The sequence below is a fragment of the Dioscorea cayenensis genome, chromosome 2, assembly GCF_009730915.1.
Source record: "Dioscorea cayenensis subsp. rotundata cultivar TDr96_F1 chromosome 2, TDr96_F1_v2_PseudoChromosome.rev07_lg8_w22 25.fasta, whole genome shotgun sequence".
In the NCBI taxonomy this organism is placed as follows: Eukaryota; Viridiplantae; Streptophyta; class Magnoliopsida; order Dioscoreales; family Dioscoreaceae; genus Dioscorea; species Dioscorea cayenensis.
The window spans coordinates 11,625,524-11,648,657 of record NC_052472.1 but is presented as its reverse complement, the minus strand read 5'-3'; the positions used below and the strand labels follow the sequence as shown (position 1 = coordinate 11,648,657).

The 23,134-nt window shown below is 40.4% G+C and overlaps 1 non-coding gene across 1 annotated transcript; it reads left to right on the top strand.

The window, feature by feature from the left end:
* Positions 1-22,347: 22,347 nt before the first annotated feature.
* On the top strand, positions 22,348-22,454 carry LOC120281647. The gene has a single exon (XR_005542751.1). It is a non-coding gene; the product is annotated as a small nucleolar RNA R71 (small nucleolar RNA).
* The last annotated feature ends 680 nt before the right edge of the window (positions 22,455-23,134 follow it).

Below are 23,134 nucleotides of genomic sequence, written 5' to 3'. Positions count from 1 at the left end.
GGATCCCGAGGGATCATTCCAAGAAATTTCTAAGTTTGTCTCAAAGACCTATATTAATAGAATCTCGCAATGCTTCTATATGCATTACAACAAGCTTGTTGATACTCCAATAGAAACAAAACCCATACTTGACTATAGATTAGTGTCCTAAATCAAAAGAAGAGATGCAAGAAATGACTAAGGTGCTATGTGCAAGTGATGTCGATAGTCTAATGTATGCTATGGTGTGTTTGACATATGCTTTGCAGTTGGGATAACAATAGAAATCAAAGTAATCCTAGACTTATACATTAGGTTATAGTCAAGAGGATCTTTAGATATCTAAGAGGAACCATGATAAGTGTCTAAATACACTATATTTCATTGATATATTTTAGGCACTTTCATGCAAATTTCAAGACTCCGTTACTCGTTTACGCCTTTTTTGTGTTATATTTGTTTTAAGATATTAGAAGATCACTTAAAGCAAAGAGAAATATCTTTGACGTATTTTGAAGGCCAAATCATCCATATATAAAACTCACACTTGTCCCTAAGCAGGCAAGAAAGAGGATGAGTTTAGATAGAGATCACTATAACAATGTTATTGACACACCAATTTGCATACATGTACCGCAAGTGCACGGTTGTCAAAGTAATAAAATACCCAATGAGTCGGGTAGTCGAATCCCAGGGAACGGAAGTATTAGTAGTAACCACTTCTCAGTTATCTGGTCAGAATCAAGATTATGGTGACATGAACTCAATCACAAGAATATGAATATTGCTAGCAAGCAAGAAAAAGTAAAGTAAGCACAAGACTTACTATATGTTTCTAAACCGAGTTAAATAAGTCGAGGTAATCCAAGAATAATCAGTCCTTGCCTCCAGGCCACCAATATTAGTCCCTTACGAGGTCTCGGTGGAGAAATCGCTCAATCTCACACCTCACACCACATATGACCGCAATGGAATTTAGAGATTTCTAAGAGTACAACTGATTCCTAAAGATAGATCTAACCCTACTTCTAGGCGAAAGATCCCTATCCCCTACAATGTCCCGGTGGAGAAATATCTCAATCTCACTCCTCACACCAAATATGATTGTATAAAGTCTAAGGAATATCGTGATAGGAAGAACTCATTGGAGGAAAAAGGGGACACTCCACTATCTCATAACACACCCTCTCAACCCTCCTCAATCTTGGAGTTCTAACCCTAATAGAGACATCTCTCTCACCAAGGTAACATATCATGCAAGACAAATCAATCACAAGTCAATATCAATGATTAATATGACATGCAAACAATGAGAAAACAGGATTGAAACTCAATTAAAGTCGGATTTAATAGAAAACATAAAGTAAATCAATACAAAGATATGATCCTAGGGTTCACATGCCCAAATATCTACTTGGGTTTAGCCTTCCATGGGGAGAATTACAAAGCAAAGAATAATGCAATGAAAAGAAATAGAACCATAGAATAAAAACCCCTTCAATTCATGATGATGGCCTTTATAGGTCGCTCAACATCTTGAATGATCCCTCTTTGAAGCTAGGTTGCCAAAGGCTCCCTTGATGCTATGTAAAAGAAAAGGCCTATCAAAGTTGGTGAAAAATGCCCCCCAAATTTGCTAAAGACCTCTCCTCAAAACCCTAGCCGCTTTGCCTTCCAATTGCTAGCAAAAGGTCTCAAAGAATAGGGCAAAAGGCTATTTATAGTCAAAAATTGCGTCTGTCATGTGCCTCCATGCAACCGTGTGAGTCTTCATATGCTTGTGTGGGTTGGAGAAATCTTAATGCTACAGTATTTTGTTACCGTGTTTTACTATAGTACTCTTCATAAACATGACTCACACACTCTTCTCTTGAGGCCACATGGTCGGGCATACATCCACATGGTATATTATGAGGCTTCTCATCATCGAATCATCATTGGGAAGCTCTTGCATTCTTCGCACAAATAGGAACATGGAAGTATGATTGCCTTTGAGCCCTTCTAAGTCAAAATCTAGCTTTGATTCTCATGGAAGTTGGCACACACCCCCATTTATATGAACTCCTCTTGTGTCTTGATATTTATCTTGCAAAAGAAACTCCCACATGATGCCTTCATAGCCTATCTTTACTCCCTTTTCTTCTCTCACATCCTTCACAACCCACTTGCACAAAAGAACACCAAATAGAATTTATGAGACATAAACCATGATAAAAATGATGCTCAATGCGTGTAAAACATATAAAAAAATATGTCAACTCAAGCACTTATCAGTTATAGTACTCTACTATTGCAGCAATGTCAAGGTACTATAGTAATGAATAGTACCATACAAGGTCCACACAATGCCATCATGCCTCATCAAGATCCCTGTATGGTCCCCATGCGATCACATGACACCCATGTAGTTTCCCGTGCGGCCTCCATGTACAAGCAAGGCTCTCACAAGTCATGTAGGCTGACCTAACTCAGATCTTTTAGGAGGGATTTAGGCCCCTATGTGTCTTGATGCATGCCAACCATGTGAATGGCTTAGTGTGAATGACTCCATAAGTATATGAGTCATCAAGTAATACCTTGTGGGTGAGCACGAGGGACGTATTCCTCAGGGAACAACGTGAGACACATATTACTTCTTTTTCACTTAACCAATAGCGTGAATATATATAGTGTCTTTTAAATTTTACTACTACAAATTAATTAATAAAATATAATTTGAGGATCATTAAGTGCAATTGGAAGGAGTGGGTGACTGTATGGGAAGTTTCTTAGCAATTACTTATGAAATGGACTACATTGTCACAATTATGTTCTAGTGTTTGACCAGTGGAATTCAGTGGCCTACTGGTCCCAATATCTCGATAATCAGGTCTCAAACAATAGAAACTTAAGATGAAATCTCTTCTATCCCAGCCTCCTATGTTCGCTCTAAGATCAAGAACTCCTCTAAAAGGGCTAAATCAAATTTTAATCTAGAAATCTAACAATACCTAATCTTTTAGCGCATGCATAGATCTAACATGGCATGTGTGTTCTAATACATGGGAATCTCTTCTTCATAACATCAAGAAGATAATCATTTAAAAATTATGCATTGAATCACAATCAACTAGAAAGATTAATCAAATTGCAAATTGATGAGTGTACAATGTTTATGTATTTCATATAATTTTGTATACTTATTTGGCATGTATTAGAACCATACTTTGAAATTCGATTCTAAATCTAGTGCATTTTACATTCTCAGGCTTAGGGCATCACTACAAGATAAGAGAAAGCCAAAATGAAGCATTCTAGATCTTAAACGAAGGAGTTGGATATCTCTCTACATCATTTGAATAAGGAGAAGGCAAACTGGGTAGCTTACGGGCAGCTAACGACCAACCTTATGACCATAAGTAGATTCCAGAGAACCTTGCGGGCATGCTTATGCCTATAAAGGGGATTCAGAGCCAAATTAGAGAACCTTACGGGCAAGGCTTAGCTCATAAGGATGCCGAGGAAGGCTTACGCCTGTAAGGATGCCCGTACGGACCATCTAGAGAAGTTTACAACCATAACATATGCCCAAAAGGGCAGTTGCAAGAAACAATAGTGAAGTTTACGGTCCAGCTCTTATAGTTGTAAGCTTGATCGTAACACAAACAGGAGCCTTACAGGTATGACTTACGGGTATAAGTAGTCCTGTAAGGCTTGTGACTATTTTCTCTAGCTTCCTTATGGCCACGTCCTTACCCCGTAAGCAGCCCATAAACAGTTAAGTATAAATAGAACAAATGAGGATTTTTAGGGCATTTAATTCGTTTCTTTTCGATGATTCATAAAGGTGAAGTTATGCAAGAAAGGAGATGAATCTCCATCACTCAAGGAGTTATTTGAAGGAAGAATTAGATCCTCATTCAAGGGGATTGGAGGTCGTAGGCGTTAAGCTCACCTTGGCAGCATGTGTGGAAGCTTTCCTAGGGCTTCCCCAGTGATCCTCTGTTGGTGCTATTGAGAAGGGGTTTTTATGTTTTTCATGTCTTCTCCTATAATTCATATCTTGAATGCTTTTCCTTCTCTAATGGAGGGATAATTTGTATATGTTAGGCATAGTTGAACTCTAGGGTTTATTTCATTGACATTGGTTGTTGGATCTCTGATGTTTTAGTTGTTTTCTTAATTGCAATCATCTCTATTTGAATCTAATTATGTGTTTTATTGAATGATTGCTATTGTGGTGAGAGTCCCCTAGTTTTTAGATGTCTGATGTGCTTTATGACGAGAACAAATTCCCACCTAGCATAGACATGCCTCAATTGAAAGGATAGTGAATACGCCTCTAATTATGGTATTTTAGAGACTTAATCTCACACAATCCTTCCTAGTAAGTTAGTGATTATCTATATGCTCTTTGCAATCATGTAGAGATGATTTTAGGAGAAATCACATTTTCGCTTTATATTTAGATTAGGGGTAATCTCTTTCTCCGAGGGAGATTATCCGCTTAAAAGATTGTCATTAGCTCACAGTGAGGTTTCATAGAATGTTAATACGATTGTGTGGATGCTTGTATCAGCTCTGCACCTATTTAGTTACTATTTATCTAAGAAATCTAGGTAGTATAATTCTGAAAACCTCTTGATTCAATTAGGATTGCATACTTAGACAACCTTTGTCCAGTACTCCATAAACCTACATGGTTGCTATGCCCGGACATCGATTTTCCCATGATTTCTCCTCTGCTTTATTTTTCATAATTCTCATTTTAGTTTCTTTTGTTTACACACATTTCTCGATCATTTAGGCTATTTTTTGGAATTAGGGTTATTATTGGTATTCACTTTCTTCACTATGGACTGACACTCTGCTTTATGCACAATATTATTATGTGATCGACATGTATGCTTGCGTCCTTATCAAGTTTTTAGCGCTGTTTCTAGGGAAGATTAGTGATATTAGGAGCACTTGAATTTTCATCACTTTAGCCATTTCTATTCTTTTTTTATTTATTTTCCTCTTTATTTGATATCAATGTATGAGAGTATTATAAAAAGAGTGATTGGAACCAGATTGAGAATAGTTTTACTAAACGAGACAGGATCTTTGATAGTGAGTATTGAGCGAGAGTAGTTGGACACCATGGTAGATCAAGGCAATCAACATAAGACCATTTCGGACTATGCTTATCCCACTCTTGACGGTTCTCAGTCAAGTATAGTGCATCTACAAGTTGCAACAAACAACTTTGAGCTTAAGCCTGCATTTGTACAGATGGTCCATAATTCAGTATAGTTCTATAGGCTACCAGACGAGGATCCTTGATAAGTGCTTGAGTAAACATATTTCTGACACACCTCTTGCATGTGTGTACTGTAAGTGCACGGGTTATCGAAGTAATAAAGTACCTTCGAAGTAATAAAGTATCCACAGGGAATAGTGCTCAGAAATACAAGTATTGCTATTTAACTATAGTGATGATGATTGAAGAGTGATGTGAACAATGTCAATGAAAAGTAGAAATAAAGTAAAGAAGAAAGAGATGTAATAGAATAATAGGAAAGGTAATCGATAGAAAATCGGACACCCCGACATTGCTTACACTAGGACTATTATTTCAAGTGCAAGACTCCTCATTATGTCTCCTAACTAATGTCTAATGAGTCAGGAAATCCTAAAACACACGGTCCCAAACTTATGGTCAACTGTGACTAACCCTCACACTATGTCTCGGCAGAAAGAGATACTCTCGACGCCTCACACTGTGTGGGGTTGCATGAAGATTTCGGGATTCCAAGTGATAAACACTATTCTCTAATATAGATCTAACCCTTTCATCCAGGAGAAAGACCCTTAGTCACAATTAAGCCTCAATACTAAGGATTACTTCAACGTTTCACTCTGTTGCTTGCACAACTAAGACCCAGAGGAGTTTGTCTATTAGCACTTCACTCTATCATGACCTCAAAGAACTCTTTGAATGTGGAGGTAGGATAAATTACATCAGAAGGGAGAGGGGACGTTCTGCTATATCTCGACTCACCCTCTCGACCCTCTCCAACCATGCTTTGTCTAACCCTCATGGTGTGCTACTCATCCACAAGGATTACCAAGATAGATTCTCAACCCTAGTGTCACTCTAAGAGAAAATCAATTCAATAAGAATTCAAGGTTGGAACTCAATTAAAAACAACAATTAAACAAATATAATGAAAGATCAATGAAACAAAATCATCCTAGGGTTTACAAGTCCAAACACCCACTAGGGGTTTAGCTCTCCATGGAGCAAGATACAATCAATAATGAAATTGAATGTAAAAGCATTCAATCCATAAGTAAAACCCCCTCGTAGTTTGTATAGATGGTCTTGTGAAGTTGCCTCATCTTCTCCAAGGGTTCCCTCGTCAAGCCTATTGCACGCCTCACCGAATCGATGCCGATGAAAACTCCCCTAATAACTATCTTTCGAAGGAATGTGGTGTTGAAGGCCGTAGAACCACTCTAAAGACCAAGCCAAAGCCTCTCCAAACCCTAGCCACGAACGCCTCCAAAGATGGGAAAAAGATGACAAAAAGATTCTTCAAAACGTCTGAAATCACGGCTTATATAGGGGCTGGAATTAGGATCCACACGGGCGTGTCGAATTTTCACACGCCCATGTGAATTTCCAGAAGTTGATTTCCTGCGAGCTGTGAACAGTAACTACTATAGTAATTTTGCTACAATAAACTGATATAGTACTTTGCCAAAATTCTCCCGAATCTACACTTTTCATCGAGGCCACATGAATGGACACACATCCATGCGGTAGATCATGTTGCATCTTCAACTAAACCACATTGATGAATGAACTTGCTAGCATTGCACAAGTCGGAACACATGAGTGCAACTGTCTTAGTGACTCTCCAAATTGCGTAATCTCTTGAGCACAATGGAGGTTGGCACACACCCACATGTCTTTGAGCACAACTTGTGTCTTCACATTCGTTCACTCCAAGACTTCATTAACAAATGCATCCAAGATCTACTTTTGGTTCATTTCTTGCACAATTGTCTACATAACCCTAGATACACAAAAGAACACATATACACATGAATAAGCAATAAAATCTGAGAAAAGTAATGCTCAATGTAAGAAAAGGATACTTCGTATTACTTATACAAAAGCACTTATCAAACTCCCCCACACTTAAGAATTTGCTTGTCCTGAAACAAAAATAAAACATTAAAGCATATAAGAATGAAAATTGAAAGTGCTTGGCCTTAGGTTCACCAAATGCATGCAAGGGAAGCATTCTACGAGTAAGGAAAAATCTCAACACCGAATAAGAAAAATCAATGCTCTAGCTAAAAACTTGAATAAAAACGGACAACAACCCGCTATCGTGTAAGTGTGTGTAAACTCACTCAAGTCAAATCAACATATACTCCTCAAAACTCTAAGTAAGAGGGACTTATTTATTTACAAAAAGAAAAGAGAAGGTAGTAGCTTTACACATCCTCTAAGGTAGCCCTTCCTAAGCGGCCACTAAGGTGAATTTCACACTTTCGAGGTGGTAGCTTTCACTCATCCCATGAAATAGCTCTTTCTCTCATTAGGGCATAACTAGTATCTGACTTATGAGATTAGCTTCATACTTCATATGTGGTAGCTCTTTCCACCCCCAATGCACAAATAAAACCTTTTTTTTCTTTTCTTTTTCCTTCATTTTCATTTTTTTTCAAAGAAATTAACACAAGAAACAAACTAAAATAGTCTCTTAAACATCGAACTTGAGTTTCCACAAGGTTTAATGAGTGAGTAGTACAACAAGTATCAGTCCGGCAAAAATTCCTAAAAATTCAAGTAAATCTAGAGCATGAGAACATTCAATGTTAAAATTTTTCTAAACTTAAGAATACAAACATTGCAACTAAGGTGAATGGCCATTGGCTACATAAGCATCAACAAAGAAGCAGAAGTATAGAACATGTGTAATGTGAACTCCACCCACACTTAAGATGTACATTGGCCTCACTGTACGCATGTAAGCATAATAAAATATAAAGCAATCAAAACATGTGCAGAGATGGGCAATTGAAACAATACTCCCCTGAACTCCTAATGGTACATTTTACGTATACACAAGGGGGTTCACATGGTCTTGTGACATTCATATGGTCATGTGTCTGAGTCTGGAATTTGAGGAATAGTCATTGGCACAGTCAATGTGGCATTCATATGGCCGTGTGTGCTTCACAATCCGTTGAAACTCAACTCTTAATGAATATAGCTCCATCAAACATAACATTACGAGTTCAGGGGAGTATTGTTTTAATTACCCATCTCCACACATGTTTTGATTGCTTTATATTTTATTGTGCTTACATGCGTACAATGAGGACAATGTACATTTTAAGTGTGTGTGTGTGTGTGGCGGGGGGGGGAGTTCACATTATTTGTATTCTTAAGTTTAGAAAAAATTTTAACATTGATAGTTCTCATGCTCTAGTTTTACTTAAATTTTTAGGAAGTTTTGCCCGATTGACACTTGTTGCACTACTCACTCATTAAACCTTGTATAAACTCAAGTTTGATGTTTAAGGGACTGTTTTAGTTTGTTACTTGTGTTAATTTCTTTGAAAAAAAATGAAAATGAAGGAAAAAGAAAAGAAAAAAAAGTTTTGTTTGTTCATTGGGGGTGGAAAGAGCTATCACCTATGAAGTATGAAGCTAATCTCATAAGTCGGATACTAGTTATGCCCTAATGAGAGAAAGAGCTATTTCATGAGATGAGCGAAAAGCTACCACCCTGGTAGAAAGAGCTACCACCTTGAAAGTGTGAAAGCCACCTTAGCGGCCCCTTAGGAAAGGGCTACCTTAGAGGATGTGTGAAACTCCTACCTTCTCTTTTTTTCTTTGTAAATAAATAAGTCCCTCTTACTTAGAGTTTTGAGGAGTATACGTTGGGTTAACTTGAGTGAGTTTACACATACTTACACGATATCGGGTTATTGTCCTTTTTTATTCAAGTTTTTAGCTAGAGCATTGATTTTTCTTATTCGGTGTTGAAATTTTTCCTTACTTGTAGAATGCTTCCCTTGCATGATTTGCGTGAACCTAAGTCCAAGCACTTTTGATTGTCCTTCTTATATGCTTTAATGTTTTATTTTTGCTTGAGAACAAGAAAAAACTTAAGTGTGGGGGAGTTTGATAAGTGCTTGAGTATAAGTAATATGAAGTATTCTTTTCTTACATTGAGCATTACTTTTCTCAGATTTTATTGCTTATTCATGTGTATATATGTTCTTTTGTACACTTAGGGTTATAGAGACAATTGTGGAAGAATTGAAGCAAAAGTAGATCATGGATGCATTTGTTGATGAAGCCTTGGAGTGAGCAAACATGTAGACACAAGTTGTGCTCAAAGACATGTGGGTGTGTGCCAACCTCCATTGTGCTCAAGCGATTATGCAATTTGGAGGGCACAAAGGTAGTCACACTCATGTGTTCTGACTTGTGCAATGCTAGCAAGATCATTCATCAATGTGGTTTACTTAAAGATGCAACGAGATTTACCGCATGGATGTGTGCCCATTCATGTGGCCTCATAAAAAGTGTGAATTCGGGAGTATTTTGGTGAAGTATTGTAGTAGTTTACTGTATTAAATCATTGTAGTAAAATTACTGTAGTGGTTACTTTATAGCTCATAACCAATCAACATTTGGAAAGTGAGACGAGTGTGTGGAAATTCCACATACCCGTGTGGATGCCTGATTCCGGCCCCCTATAAAAGCCACGATTTTAGACATTTTGAAGAATCTTTTTCTCATCATTTCCCTATCTTTGGAGGCACTCATGGCTATGGTTAGGAAAGGCTTTGGCTAGGTCTTTGGAGTGGTTCTACGGCCTTTGACACCGCGTTCCTTCGTAAGATAGTTATTGGGGGAGCTATCGTCAGCATCGATTTGGCAAAGTATACCCTTGGGCTTGACGAGGGAACCCTTGGAGAAGATGAGGCAACTCCACAAGACCATCGATACGGACTACGAGGGGGTTTTACTTATGGATTGAATGCTTTTACATTCTATTTCATTATTGATTGTATCTTGCTCAATGTAGAGCTAAACCCCTAGTGGGTGTTTGGACTTGTAAACCCTAGGATGATTTTGTTTCATTGATCTTTCATTATGTTTCTGACAAACCCCTTGTGTGTGACCCCCAAGTGCATGGGTTTGTCGAAGTAATAAATTTTAGGTGTGTGGGGTATCGTATCAATAGGGAATAAGGAATAGAAACACCAAGATTGCTACTTAACTAAGTGGAAATAAAATAATGATGGTGTGGATTAAGATTGAAACAAATAAACTAAAGAAAATAAGAAAGAGAGGCATAATAAAATGAGAGAAAAGGCAATCAATAAAACTGGGGTACTCGGATATTTTTACTCCTAGGATTATTGCTTCAAGTGCAAAACAAACTGTCATGCTTCCTAATTAATGCTTAATGAGTCATGGACATCCTTCAATACGTGGTCCCAAACCTAAGGTCAACCGTGACTAACTCTACACTATGCCCCGGTGGAAAAATCAACCAGTCTCAACACCTCACACTGTGTAAAGTTGCAAGAAGCTCTAGGGATTCCAAGTGATAAACCCTATTCGTATATGTAGTCTAACCCTTTGGTCCAGGCGAAAGACCCCTAGTCATAATTAACCCTTAGGTGTTAAAGTCACTTCAACGAATCATTCTATTGCTCGCGTAACTAAGCCCTAGCGGAGTTCATCCCTTAACCATTCACTCTATTGTAACCGCAAAGAACTCTTGGAACGTGGAGGTAGGATAAATCATACCGGAGGGGAAAAGGGACGCTCCACTACCTCTCGACTCACCCTCTCAACCCTCTCCAATTTTGCTTATTCTGATCCTCATGGTGTGTCACTCACTCACAAAGATTACCATGATGGACTCTCAACCCTAGTGTCACTCTAAGGGAGAAATCATTCAATAAGCATTCAAGATTGGATCTCAATTAAAGACATCAATTAAGGAAAACATAATAAAAGGTTAATGAAACAAATACATCCTAGGGCTCACAAATCTAAGTACCCACTAGGGGGTTTAGCTCTCCTTGGAGCAAGATACAATCAATAATGAAACCAAAACTAAAAACATGTAATCTATTGGAAAACCCCCTCGATATTTGTGTCGATGGTCTTATGGAGTAGCCTCATCCTCTCCAGAGGTCCCCTTGTCAAGCCTAGGGCACACCTCACTGGATCGGTGCCGATAAAAGCTCCCCCAATAACTATCTTCCAAGAGAAACATGGTGTCAAAGCCGTAGAACCACTCTAAAAGACTTGCCAAAGCCTCTCTAAACTCTAGCCGCCGGCCTCCCAAAAGTTGGAGAAAAGATCGAAGAAAGGATGAAAGATGGTTCCTGAAATCAGGGCTGTTCACGGCTTTATATAGGCTGGAATCTGGACAGTAACAGCTACAGTAACATGCTCGTGTGTTCACTTCGAGATTCTATCAATATAATGCATTCGCAATCTACTTTGCCTCCTTTATTCTCTATTTGGCTCCACAACCATATAGCGCAAAAGAACACAAAAACACAAGTATTCGTGATAAAACCTGATAAAAGTAATGCTCATCTTAAGAAAAGAATACTTCGTATTCTTAGTACACAAGCACTTATCAAACTCCCCCACACTTAAGTTTTTACTTGTCCTCAAGAAAAAAATAAACATTGAAGCATAAAAGAAGGAAATATTGAAAGTGCTTGGCCTTAGATTCACCAAAGCATGCAAAGGAACCTTTCAACAAGTAAGGAAAATTTCAACACTAAATACAAAAAAACATTGCTCTAGTTAAAAACTCGAATAAAAAAAGGACAACAAACCAAAAATTGTGTAAGTGTGTGAACTCACTCAAATCAACCCAACGTATGCTCCTCAAAGTTCTAAGTATAAGGGACTTATTTATATACAAAAAAAGTAAAGAGATGGTAGTAGCTTCACACATCCTCTAAGGTAGCCCTTTCCAAAGCGGCCGCTAAGGTGGCTTTCACAGTTTCGAGGTGGTAGTTCTTTCTACTAGAGTTAGTAGTTTTCACTCATCCTATGAGATATCTCTTTCTCTCTTAAGGGCATAACTAGTATCCGACTTATGAGAGTAGATTCATACTTCATTGGTGGTAGCTCTTTCCACCCCCCAATGCACAACCAAACAAGTATAATTTTTTTCAGCAAAATAACACAAGAAACAAAACTATTTAGTGGCTGAAATATCGAACTTGAGTTTCCAGTAGAGTTTTAAGAGTGAGTGGTGCAACAAGTGTCAATCCGGCAAAAATTCCTAAAAATTCAAGTAAAAACTTGAGCATGAAAACATTCAATGTTAAAAATTCTCCTAAACTCAAGAATGCAATCATTGCAACCAAGGTGAACCGCCATTGTCTACGTGAGTATGTATAATCAAAGCACAAGTAAAAACATGTGCGATGATGTGAAATCCCCCCCTCCCACTCTTAAGATGTACATTGCCCTCAATGTACACATGCAAGCAAAATAACTAGTATAGCAATTCAAAATATATGTGGGAGTGGGAATTTGAAAAAAATACTCCCCTAAACTCCTAGTGGTGTGTTTGATGGAGCAAAAATCCTTGGGGGTAAAGTTCCAACGGGTTGTGAAGCACACACGGTCAAGTGTAAAACACATTGACAGTGCCTATGACTAGTTGTTAATTTCGATACTGACAAGACCATCTGTACGCATACACAAGGGGGATTCAGTGAAGCTCAACAAAAATAAAATAAACTCGAGTATATAAAAGATAGAGCAATGAAATACAACTCGAGACAAAAATAAAAGATAAACTCAGAAGGAAGATCCTTTCCGAGTATACAAGTCCAAAATAAAATACGGAAATGGAATACAAAAATGTAAAAGCAAAGAAATGTAAAGACGCATCAAGCATCGTTGTTTGGCTGGGGCTCCTCTACTACTACTTCTAGTGAAGATACTGCAATAGGTGGATCGATTGGTGCATGAACTGATGATGATGGTGCTGTGGATACCTGAGGGTCCGGGGTCTCATGATGAATGGTGAGGCAACGTCTCACTCTAATAGCTGCTGTAGGATGTCGAGATGTGCCATCACTTCTGTGTGGTTCACGGCATCTATAACGCGAACCTCAGCCAAGTCTGCCTGTAGCACCCCTACAGTGCTCTTGAGCCTTTTAAATTGATCATGGGCTCGAGGTAGAGAAAATATCCAAACTGGTGGGGGCTCCTGTGCTGTAGGGGGAGCCCCTGCCTGTGCTTGCTCTGTTTCTGGCTCTAGTACTAGCTGTGACCCCTCTCTGGTGTTGTCCTTAACCTCGACTCTCTCAGAATGGGGCATGATCATCATATACAATCCTAGTCCGCATCTCCAGACCATCCCCACCAATTTCATAGTGTCTATGTGACAACGCCCCTTGCGTATTACCCGCAAGTGCACGGGTTTGTCAAAGTAATAAATCCCAGGTAAGTAGGGTATCGTATCCACAGGGAGTAGGGAATAAAAATACTAAGATTTCTACTTAACCAAGTGAAGATGAACAATGATTATGTTGCTAAAATTTAATGTAAACAGAAATAAAAGAAACAAGAACGAGAGACACAAATAAGTGAGAGGAAAGGCAATCGATAGAATTGGGGTACTCGGACAATGCTCCCCTTAGGGCTAATGTTTCAAGTGCAAGACCAACTATTATGTCTCCTAATTGATGATTAATGAGTCGTGGACATCCTTAAATACACGGTCCCAAACCTAAGGTTAACCGTGACTAACTCTACACTATACCCCAGTGGACAAATCAAACAGTCTCAACACCTCACACTGTGTAAAGTTGCAAGATGCTCTAAGGATTCCAGGTGATAAACCATATTCATATGTGTTGATCTAACCCTTTGGTCTAGGTGAAAGATCCCTAGTCACATTTAAGCCACGGGTGCTAAAGTCACTTCAACGCTTCACTCTGTTGCTCGGACAACTAAGCCCCAGCGGAGTTCATCAATTAGCCCTTCACTGTACTATAACCACAAAGAACTCTTGGAACATGTAGGTAGGATAAATCACATCGTAAGAAAAAGGGGACGCTCCGCTAGCTCTCAACTCACCCTCTTGACCCTCTCCAACCTTGCTTTGCCTAACCCTCATGGTGTGTCATTCATCCACAAAGGTTACCAAGATGGTCTGTCAACCCTAGTATTACTCTAAGGAAGAAATCATTTAACAAGTATTCAAGATTAGAACTCAATTAGAGACATCAATTAAGGAAAGCATAATAAAAGGTCAATGAAACAAAAATATACTAGGGTTTACAAAATCTAAGTACCCACTAGATGACTTAGCTCTCCATAGAGCAAGATACAATCGATAATGAAATCAAAAGTAAAAAAAAACATAATCAGTAGGAAAAACCCCTTGGTATTCGTGTCAATGGTCTTGTGGGGTAGCCTCTTCTTCTCCAAAGGTCCCCTTGTCCGGCCTAGGGCACACCTCGCAGGATCGATGCCGATAAAAGCTCCCCCAATAACCTTCTTCCAAGAGAAGCGCAGTGTCAAATCCGTAGAAATACTCCAAACACTTACCAAAAGCCTCTGTAAATAGTAGCCGACGGCCTCCCAAAAGATGGAGAAAAGTTGGAGAGAAGGATGAAAGATGGCCCCTAAAATCGGGCTGAATCGTGACTTAAATAGGGTTGGAATCGGGTATCCACACGGGCCTGTGGATTTTTCACATGCCCCTGTGGAATTTCCACACTGGCATGTGGAATTTCCACAGGCCTGTGTGGATTCTCTGGAATCCTGATTTTCGGCCGGCTATGAACTGTAACTGCTATAGTGCATTGCTATAGTGATTTACTACAGTAACTTGCTATAGTACCTGCCAAAACACTCGATTCCACATTTTTCATCGAGGGAACATAAACGGGTACACGTCCATGCCGTAGATCGTGACGCTTCTTTAATAAAAAGCCTCATTGGTGAAGATCCTACTATCCATGCACAAGTCAGGATACACAAATGCGACTGCCTTCGTGCCTCTCCAACTCATTGTAACTGCTTGGCTAAATGGATGTTGGCACATATTAACGTATCTTCGAACCTAACTTGTGTCTTCACATTTGTTTCTTCCAAGATTCCACCAAATAGTGCATTCACGATCTACTTGGGCTTCTTTTCTTAATACTTAGTTTCACAAACCTACATGCACGAAAGTATCCCAAATACACATGTATTAGCACTAAAACCAGATAAAAGTAATGCTCATTATAAGAAAAGAATACTTCGTATTACTAACACACAAACAATTACCAAACTCCCCCACACTTAAGCTTTTGCTTGTCCTCAAGAAAAAAAATAAAACATTGAAGTATAGAAGAAGGAAACATTGAAAATGCTTGGCCTTAGGTTCACCAAAATATGCAAGGAAAGCATTCTATAAGTAAGGGAAATTTCGATACTAAATACGAAAAACCAATGCACCAGCTAAAAACTTGAATAAAAAAGGACAATAAACCTGAAACCTTGTAAGTGTGTGTAAACTCACTCAAGTGAACCCAAAGTATACTCCTCAATGTTCCAAGTATAAGGGACTTATTTAACTATAAAACGTAACAAAAACAAAAAAAGATGGTAGTAGCTTCACACATCCTCTAAGGTAGCTCCCTTTCCCGAAGCGGGCTCGCTAAGGTGGCTTTTTACACTTTTGAGGTGGTAGCTCTTTCTATCGTGGTGGTAGCTTTTCACTCATCCTATGAGATAGCTCTTTCTCTCATTAGGGCATAACTAGTATCTGACTTATGAGAGTAGCTTCATACTTCATAGGTGGTAGCTCTTTCTACCCAAAATGCACAACTAAACAATATATCTTTTTTTCAATTAAGGAAACAATAGAAATAAAACTACTTAGTCCCTTAAACACCGAACTTGAGTTTCCAAAAGAGTTTCATGAGTGAGTGGTGCAACAAGTTTCAATCAGGAAAAAATTCCTAGAAATTAAAAAAAAAAAAACTAAAGCATCAGAATATTAAATGTTAAAAATTCTCCTAATTCAAGAATACAATCATTGCAACTAAGGTGAACCGCCATTGGCTACGTGAGCATGTATGTCAATCAAAACTTATGTAAAGGACGTGTGCAAAGTGAACTCCCCCCACACTTAAGATGTACATTACCCTCAATGTACACATGCAAGCACAATAGAAAATATAGCAATCAAGAAAATATGTGGGAGTGGCAATTGAAACAATACTCTCTTGATTTCGAGTGTTGCATTTGATGGAGCTAAATTGTGGGAGTGAAGTTCCAACAAGTTGTGAAGCACACACGGCCAAGTGTAAAACACCTTGACTGTATCCATGACCAATCCTCAATTTCCATACCGACAAGACCATCTGCACCCATACACAAGGGGGTTCAATGAAGCTCAACAAAAACAAAAATAACTCGAGTATATAAAGATAAAGCAATGAAATACAACTCGAGACAATGAAAATAAAAGATAAACTCAGAAGGAAGATCCTATTTGAGTGTACAAGACCAAAATATAATACAAAAGTAAAATATGAGAAAATAAAAGAAATGAAAAAAATGACGCCTCAAGCGTCGGTGTCATCCGCGGTTGGCTCTGCTGTTGCTGGTGCTAAATCGAACATTGCCGGTGGAGATGGCAATGGTGATGCTGGCAAGGCCTGAGAGGTCCTCGGTCTCGGAATGAAGGGTGAGGACACATCTCGCTCTAATAACTGCAGTATGGTGTCAAGACGTGCCATCACCCCTGCATACTGTGCAACCTGTGTAGCCCGAACCTCAGTAATCTCGGTCCAAAGCACACCCACCTCATTCTCGAGCTTCTCAAGATGATCATAGGCTAGGAAAGAGAAAATATGCGCACTGGGGGTGGCTCCTATGCTGCTTGTGGTGCCCTAGTCTCCATCATTAAAAACTGAGACTCGGGGCTTGCTGTGAACCCTCTGTGGTGTCTTCTCTACCCTCTGCGGTCCCTGGGGTATACTTAGCGAGAATGTATGTTCCAGGCCCATACATGCGCACTAACCCCATCATCCTTATTGTATCTAGCCCAAGAGGGGAAGGGGCAACCGTCTTTTTGGCACCTCAAATAGCGTCCAATAGGTCCATCCCCATGATGAGTCTAGTGATGTAAGGGTAAGCGAATAATACTCCCACTCGCACATATTAGCCCTGGTGCCTCAAAAACTCTGCTACCACGTGCCCCAGGTGAATCGGCTCGTTCTAGACCATAGAATATAAATAGAGTAACTCCTGCCGGCTCAAAACAACTGTGCTGTCGCCTAGGCCATTCACAGATATGCTAAGGACTGAGTGCAAATATCTATATCTCAACTGGGACAACCATGAGGGCTTGGACACTCCTGGCTCATGCTGCCCCTGTCTACATGAAGCTTGGTATGCTCGCTGCTGGGTCAGGGTACCAGGATAATTTATCGGCAAGTGCCCATACTCCTCTGTTTTTGTGTATGTCTCATCATACAAGCTCATTCGGACGAAAAATTCAGTGACACTCATACTGAACTGATGAATGCGATCCGCAAGTGCACGGAGTCGTCAAGTAATACCTCTCGTGCGAGCACGAGAGGGTCGTATTCCCCGGGCCCAAGGATCTACCCTTACTTCCTCTTCGCTATTGCTCTAGCCGATGATTCGAAAGGTTTCTCTAATCTATTAATTTGAATAAGATAACTACAAGTGGAGACTAAAATACGGGAGAGGGGTATAAAAATCGGGGAAAGGAACGGTCACGGACTGCGGATTCCCTAGGGGCTACTAAAGTGCACGGATGCTAAGAATGTCATGCAATTGAAGGTTTGGACCTAGAGATTTCTAGATTAGGTCAACCCGATGGTTACGGCCATCGACCCCTCAATCCGGTATAAGTATTGACACGTAATTTCTTCCGATCAAATCCTCATACGATTGCATTAACAAGTGGGGAAATCCCCAATTAGAGCCGAACACAACTCTCGGTCTAGCCCTAATGGTGGAGGGGTGCATGATACCCGATGGTCACGGGCGTATTCGCATACGAATCCCTTCCAAACTTGGTGTGTCTAGTACAAGGGCGTATGGTCACGCTACCAAGTACAACCTAACAGATGGTTTTACGTGAGTTCTCATGTAAGCAACACATCAAATGCACCAAGAATGAATCTCAAAAACACAACAATTGCAATAAACAAACTTAAATCATCCAAATATATAGTTCACTCCCCAAGGTTCACCCGAGCATCCGTGACCTTGGGGGTCTACTCGTCCCATACAAACAAATCCAAGCAACAAATCCATGCAAACAACTACAAAAGGCATAATAAAAACTCCCTCAAACAATGGAAGAAGGAAGACAAGCCAAGCTAGGTGGAAAGGCTTTCCACGGACGCCGCAATGGGGCGGCTTCCCTCGCTGCTCTACAAACTCCCCAAAGAAGAGATCGATGAAGATCTAGCCAACCGAAGCTTCTCCCTTAGATTTCCCTTCTCCAAAAACATGTAATCTTGCCTCTCAAAGATTGGTGAAAATCGGCTTGAAGAACCCTCCAAAAACTCCTCCCCTGCCCTAGAAGAAATCAGCTCTTATATACCCCGTCAGTCCATGCGGGCTCCATGCGGGCGCATGGAGCCCGTGGAAGCTCACGTACCAAATGCCCAAAAACTCCCGCCGGTGCATACAGTGTCCAGCTACAGTGTTTTTTTGCTACAAAGAATCGAGGCTTGAGAATTCCCCGAAAGAAACCTCACGGGCATCCATGCGCGCATGGAGCCCGTGAAACTCCCACCAAAATGGCCGCAAAGAAGAACAATGACCGCTATAGCTGGCGCTACAGGTCGCTACAAGCATCGGGACCCCAAAAATGCCGCTTTTGATGTCGAATTCATCCGACTGCATTTTTGAGCATTGTTTGACTCTATTTAAGACCCGCAACACCGAAATAACCAATTTAGACATAAAACGGGCATCAATTCGTTAACATGTTCACAAATAATACACGATTAATACATATAAAATGCATACATTTAGGCGTTTATCATGAACTGATGTCCAAATGCTCTAAACTATATGACATCAATACTATCGAAACTCCTATATGCCTGATTGAACTCGAAGGAAGCCAATACCTCCAGCGTCAATATGCGGATAGCTCGCTCTCGGATCGATAATAATCTCCTCCACCTTCCTATGGCCAGCAGCTCGTCAATCTCATCGACCAACTCATCACCTCACTGAACCTCTCTCATCGCACTCAAGTCCACAAAACGAGACCGGCTCAAAGCTCGAGTCTCGATAACCGCTCAAATCGAGTCTGATGCTCGGTGTTCAAAAACTCAATATGTTCTAATTAAGGTGATGTCTCCCTAGGACGCTTACCCTCTTGCTTTTTCGAACGAGGTGCCATATCTGTAAGAATTATAGAAGAAAACAATCAAAAGAACCTCACAAGAGAATACTACGGAAGTCCACTCGGTCGTGTGAAAATTCCACACGGTCGTGTGGATCCACGAACGCATGAAAACCGCATTTGGACACATGTTAGAATCCCGTAAATACATCATCAACTCATGCCTAAACTCTTCCTAAACAAGACCAACCCACAAAAGCATAGGAATGAAGCAGTATTCACTATTTTAATCAATTAAATTCAAGAATTGACGAAGTAAACAAGAAATAAGGGTTTACCGACAAGTTAAAGATGTAAAATGTAGAATAGGCTGGAAATTTGAGTAGAAACTTGTCTAAATCAGTGTCACGAAGTCGGGAGAGTAATAGAGAGTGTTTTCTGAAGGATTTAGAGCATAATGTTGAAGAGACGCGAAGAGATTTTAACAAAAATCCGCATCTCTAGGAATTCTGCACATCCACATGGGCGTGTAGAAATTACCCACGCCCGTGTGACTCCACCGGAGAGACCCACACGCGCAGACGCATGCCCTTGTGTGCTCTCAGGAAAAAACACTCTATGCTTTTGAACACAACCACATGGGAGTGTGGAAATTCACCACGTCTGTATGCCCGACACACAGGGACAAACGCATGCCTTGTGGCTCCTCTGTCTAACCCGAGAAGAACTCTGTAAGTGTGTCACAAACCGTGCGGAAATTACCCACGGGCGTGGACTTTCACTAGACCAGACTCACAGGGGTACTCACACGCCGTTATGTATTCTCCGGATGGAGGAGAACTCTTTGCGTATGATCTACACGGGGTGTAGAAATTATCCATTCCCATGTGTTTATCATAGGGTCATTCATAGGCGAGTCCACGCCCTGTGTTTATCATAGGGTCATTCATACATGCAAACACTAAAACTAAACTCTAGAAAAACAGTAGAAGACTTGGGTTTTCCTCCCCAAGAAGCGCTTGTTTTATTCCACTTAGCTTGATGTACCTTATCTTACCTCATAGGGGCTCATAAATGAAGGTTTCCCTCTTACCCATGACTTGGAAGTATGATGAATATAGTCTTCTGAAGGTAGATGGAGAGTTATCGAGCTTGTTACCATTGGAGGGATCATTACCCCCATTCCATTCTTGCACATCCCCAACAGCCTTGGGGCGTTTCTTGTGGCCTCTCCTTTCCCGTTTCATCTTCCAAAGCATCTTCTTCACGATCCCCGGAGTAGATAGTAACTTCTCCTCTGGACCAAGCATCATCACCTTTTCGTTCTCCACTTCTTGGTCTAACAACCCCTTGTACGGGTCCGGATTCATCATTTCCTGCACATATTCATCGATTAGTTCATCAGTACTGTCAAGAAAATACAGAGCATCATCAAAGTCAAGAGAATGTCGCATGGCTTCAGCAAGGCGGTATGTAAACTTGTCATCTCCAACCCTCAGTGTTAAGTCCCCGCAGTCCATGTCAATAAGTGCCTTGGAAGTGCATAAGAATGGCCTTCCAAGTATCAAAGGAACATCTACATCCTCATCGACATTCAACACTACGAAGTCTACAGGAAATATGTACTTGTCAACCTTGACAAGCACGTCTTCAATGATGCCCTTCGGATGTCTCACCATTCTGTCCGCCAATTGCAATGCCATCCGAGAAGGCGTAGGCTCTCCCAAGCCTAGCTTCTGCAAGAAAGAGTATGGCATGACATTGATACTGGCCCCTGAATCCGCTAATGCCATCTCTTCACCCAAATTGCCAATGTTGTACGGAATCACAAAGCTTCAAGGATCTTTCCTGTTGTTCGGCATATTCTTTTGCAACACTGCTGCACAAGAGGCATCTAAGATCACCGATGCACTCTCCTCCAACTTCCTCTTATTGGTCAAAAGGTCCTTCAAGAACTTTGCATACTGAGGCATTTGAGACAACGCCTCCACAAAAGGAATATTGATGTGCAATTGTTTAAATAGTCCCAAGAACTTCTTTTGTTGCTTATCATTTTGGTCGTTCTTCAATCTTGAAGGATAAGGGATTCTTACCTTATAAGGTAGCGGTGTCACCTTTTTCTCTTTGTTAGCTTTCTCCTCAACCTCCACGACCTCGGGTGCTTCAACAATGGTCTTCTCACTTGGAAGCCTATCCTTGACCTCACGACCACTTCTCGAAGTGATTGCCTTCACATATTCTCTCAGGTTAGTCTCAGTGTTACTCGGCAAGCTTCCTTGTGGTCTCTCCGATAGAGACTTCACAATTTGCCAACTTGATTTTCTAAATTGTGTAATGAAGCAGTGTGGTTGCGAAGTGTAGCCGCGACTGATTGAAACCGTATATCTGATGATTGCACAAATCTAGTCAAGGCTTTCTCTAAGTCGGTCATTAGGGTTTCCAAGCCTGAAACTCAGTTCTCCATGTTCGTGGTTGTTGTTGGAAACCCGGTAGTGCTATGGCCTTTTGTTGCCCTTGGTTGTTCCAAGAAAATTTTGGGTGGTTCCTCCAACCTAGATTGTAGGTGTTGCTATAAGTATTACCTTGGTTTCTCATTACATTACCCACAAAGTCAATTTTCTCAATGGAGGATGTACCACCAACGGCTATCAGGCAATCAGATAGGGCAAGTCCTCCTCCACATCCATCACAACTCGTTATGGCCTCCAATCCATGAGAAGTTAGAGTGTCTAACTTGTTACTCAATGCCTTCACTTGGGCTACCAACGATGTAACCACATCAATCTCATGGATGTAGGCCACTTTCTTTTTCTCCCTAGCATTCCATTGGTAGCTATTCAAACCCATTTCTTCAATTTACTGTCGGGCTTCTCCGGGGGTCTTGCTACCTAAGGTACCTCCAACTGCTGCATCAAGTAACTGTATTGTACTTGGGTTCAAACCATTGTAAAAAGTTTGAATGATCATCCACTCTAGAAACCTATATTGAGGACATTTTCGCAGGAGTTTGTTGAACATTTCCCATGTCTCAAATAGAGACTCCATTTCCATTTACACGAAGGAAGAAATCTCATTCCTAAGCTTTGCAGATTCTTCGGGAGGGAAATATCAGGCAAGAAAAGCTTCCACCATGTCCTCCCATATAGTGATTGATGCTTTAGGTAATGAGTGTAGCCACTGTTTCACTCTCCCTTTCAAGGAAAATGGGAAGGCCCTCAATCTGATAGCATCATCTGTAACTCCATTGATCTTGAGCATGTCACACACCACCAAAAATTTCTCTATGTGGTTGTTTGGATCCTCATCGGCCAAACCATTAAACTGTACCGACTACTGCATACGCAAGGGGCATTGTCAAGTTTTTGGCGCCGTTGCCGGGGACTAGGCATTTAGAAATACTGTGCACTTTGTTATCTTAGCCATTCATATATTCATTATATTTTACATTTCCTTATTCTATCACAATTACGATTTATTTTTCTTTCTTTTGGTGTAGCTCCAGCTTATGCCCCGAGGGAACCCTTCGAATTTCATTGAAGGTGATCCTGAACTTGAACGTACACTCAGAAGAAGCGGTAAAGAACCTGTGTAAGAACCGTCTAATCAAGCTGAAATAGAACTTGAAGGGTCAGATAATATGTAGAGCAGAATGAACAACAGAGAACACTTTCTGACTATGCAAGACCCTCAGTTTTGGGCACACAATACTATAGCAGGTATTGTAACAAAGCACTGTAGTAATTTACTGTAGCACTTATGTACAC